Raw genomic sequence first — 3,391 nt, forward strand, 5'->3', positions numbered from 1 at the left:
AGACTATTAACTGGATAACAATATAAACATGTATCTGAATAATAAAATAAACCACGTTTATATGAACAAATATAAATACGATGTATATATAGTCATCCATAAAGAATATATCCACTCTTCTAGTGTTGGTCAAGCACAACAGTAGCCACCCAAGGTGGTGACTTAAACACTAGAGCAAGATTCTCCAACCAACAACGGTCACATCTTGTTTATCTCCGACCTAACCTTGACTTGCTCTCATACATAGTATGATCATCACAGTCCATCCAAATGAAAACAAAAGGGTAAGCTAGAGTTCAATAAATAAAGCAAGAGTCTACATCTATAAAATGCATTCATCATATCACCCAACATATTCATAGAGCCAAACAATGCACTCTATCACATAACAATCATGTAATAAATGCAACTCATGATAGATATTAATACATATCAATCATCTAATGCGTTGTCACGTATTCACCTAGAAGATCTCCCTAACAAACAAAGCAGTATAAGTGACATCTCATCCTATCGAAATCACCCTGACTACTTTTATGCCTGAAGCGCCTTGTTGGGTCAACAATAAATTGGGATATCAAATCCTCCCATGTATTTACTTGGATAATGTCACTTACACAATTGGAAGTCCGATTCCACCATTAGGTATAACACAAATGGGTACAGGCTTACCACGACTTTGGCATGTATTACCAAGTCACTTGTGGAGTTCGTCCATCGACTATTGCAAGGAATCATGCACCTTCCCCATTACTTTGTTAAGGGAATAACCCTAGACCTCATACCCCACTCCAACACTAGCTAAGGACTTGGAGGAGACTCACCCAAACTAGTGACTTATCCAAGCACCACTCTCACTCAAAACCAGTGGCCTATCCAAGCACCACTCTTGTAAGACCTGCAGGCATTCTTCTTCTTCCTCCTTCCCCTCAACACTCTCATTTTTTCCTCACTTCCTATTATTTTGTTCTAAAATTTCTGAGCTTCCTTGTGGTGTTGTTGTTGTTGAAGGTGTTGAGTAGAGGTGTGGGTTGCTAGTTGGAAGCACATATCTTCTTCTTCTTTTTCTTTCTCTTCCCCGAGGCTCAGATTCTCCTTCTCTGAGGTAAGGGAAGCTGGTGGGTTTTCATGTGGTGTTTTTGATGATTTGTGGTGATCCTATAGTTGCGTGTTGATGTTCTGAGTTGCTTTTAGTTGTTTGATTCAGTGGTAAGTGTTTGGAGGTGGTTTCATGTGTTGGGAATTTTCTGATTTGTAGGTTGTCGTTCAAAAATGGTGAAGGATCTGTGTTTCTGTCACAAACGGCTGAGCCCTTTAAAAGGGTTGATCCCTTTGGGGGCAGCGTGCAAGGGGAGCACTCCCTGGAGGTAAAGGGCTGAGTTGTTGGAAATGGCTGAGCGCTTTGGGAACGGCTAAGCCATTTTAAAGGGCTGAGCCCTTTGGGGGCCGCGAGCCAAGGGAGAATTCTTGTAGGTAAAGCGCTGAGCGATTTGAAGGCGCTGAGCGATTTGAAGGCGCTGAGCGCTTTTGTGCTTTCATTATTTGACCTTGTGGTCTTAATAAAAGTTGTAGCCTTAGAACATAGCTTTTCAATGGCACTGTAATCACCCAAAAAAAGGTCTAGAACTCCAAATATGGATGTTTTAGTGAACAGGGGTCAAGTTGTCAGTATTAGTTATAGTTGTTGTGGTTTTTGTAAGTTTTGACAAAGTAGATGATGCAATTAGGACTTTATGTCTCCATAAGAGTTGTAGGAAATATTCCTATCTTTCATATGAGATAAGGATGAGCATGATAAGAGTAGTATAACTCTCGATATGCTATTTTATGTAAAGGTTGCCATTTCACAAGGAGTGATTTGGATAAGTTGAAGATTGTTTTGGGTGCGTAGGTTAATTCATGTTGTATATGTTGCATAAGTTAGAATGATAGATGAGTTGTAAACATGATAGGTGAGTTGTATTATGTGTTGAATATGTTGTATGTTGTGAAGTTGTTTACAAGTTGTGTGTTAATCTATTATATGTTGAACAGATGATATTGTTGAAGCATGTTGAAATCAAGTGGTTAAAGTTGTTTTATGTTATGCTTTGACTAATTATATTTTGTGAAATATGATGAGATGATATAGTTGAGAGTTGTGAAGTACATAATGATAACGTTGTGAGTTGTGAGAATCATGATGTGAAGTGTGTAGATGTATTAAGATGATACAAAATTTATTAGTAGATTGTGTTGCTAAGTTATTAGATGAGAGTTGTATGTTGTACTATGTGTTGAAAAGATATTAATTTGTGATGGTTGAGTTGTAAATTGTGAATTGAGTTATTAAGATGTTGAGCTGACTGTGTTGTTTAAAGTTGAAATGAGCTGATAGTGGAGATGATGAGATGATAATTGTGTTGTTTGAAGTTGAAATGAGCTGTTATGTTGTTAAAATGTGTTGTTAAATAGTGTTGATGAGTTGCTGTGTTGATAAATTATGTTGTTAAAGTTGTGAGTTGACTGTGTTGTTCAAGAAGAAAGTTGATTGAGATGATGAGTTGAAAATTATGTTGATCGTGCTGTGATGACGAGTTGTTGATCACTAGGACTAGAGGAGATGTTTTTGAAGTTGCTTATCCCATTGTGCGGATTGAGATAGTTGTGGTGCTCTGAGAGCTCAGTTTGTTGAAAAACCCTCCTTGGGACGTTGTCCCTTGGAGTGGATGATGTGTTGTTTTCTTCTAGGACTTAGTTGGTCCTGTGTGTGGGCAAGGTCGAGGCACACGTGTATAAAGTGACCACGGTATAGGGGTCAGGACGAGCTATACCGATTACAAGCGACCAATTCGAGTAAAGTACGAAGTCGGGAACTTGGTTCCTAATCGAGTATCGTAGGGTTGTAGTATTTGGAGGATAGTTAGTAGGCTAATCCCATAGGTGGCTTAGTTAAGCCAACTAATGTCGTGGTAGGCCTAAACCCAGCTGTCCTATCCTGACATAATACTATACTTCCTTGTTTAGGTGGCAAAGTCTGAGAAACCGTTATCGTGTTGTGGATTGACATCCAAATTTGTTGTTTACTTAGCAAACCCAAAAAAGTTTTTTGTTGTCGGTTCGATAGGACCTAGCCACTTAGACTGCTCACCCATTACATTTAGTCTTACTGTAAATCTCCCAGTGGGTCATGCAAGCAAGAGATATGAACTTTCTGGAACTTGCCATAATCACACCACATTACATTTAGCCTTATTGTAAATTTCCCAACGGGTCATGCGAGCAAGGGATATGAAATTTCTAGAACTTGCATCATACCACATTTCATTTAGCCTTACTGTAAATCTCCCAGTGGGTCATGCGAGCAACATAATCAGTTTCCCATCGGGTTGGCCAAAGTCCAGTAAGATTA

The sequence above is a fragment of the Cajanus cajan genome, chromosome 5 (genome assembly GCF_000230855.2).
Source record: "Cajanus cajan strain Asha chromosome 5, NIPB_CcT2T_4, whole genome shotgun sequence".
NCBI lineage: Eukaryota > Viridiplantae > Streptophyta > Magnoliopsida > Fabales > Fabaceae > Cajanus > Cajanus cajan.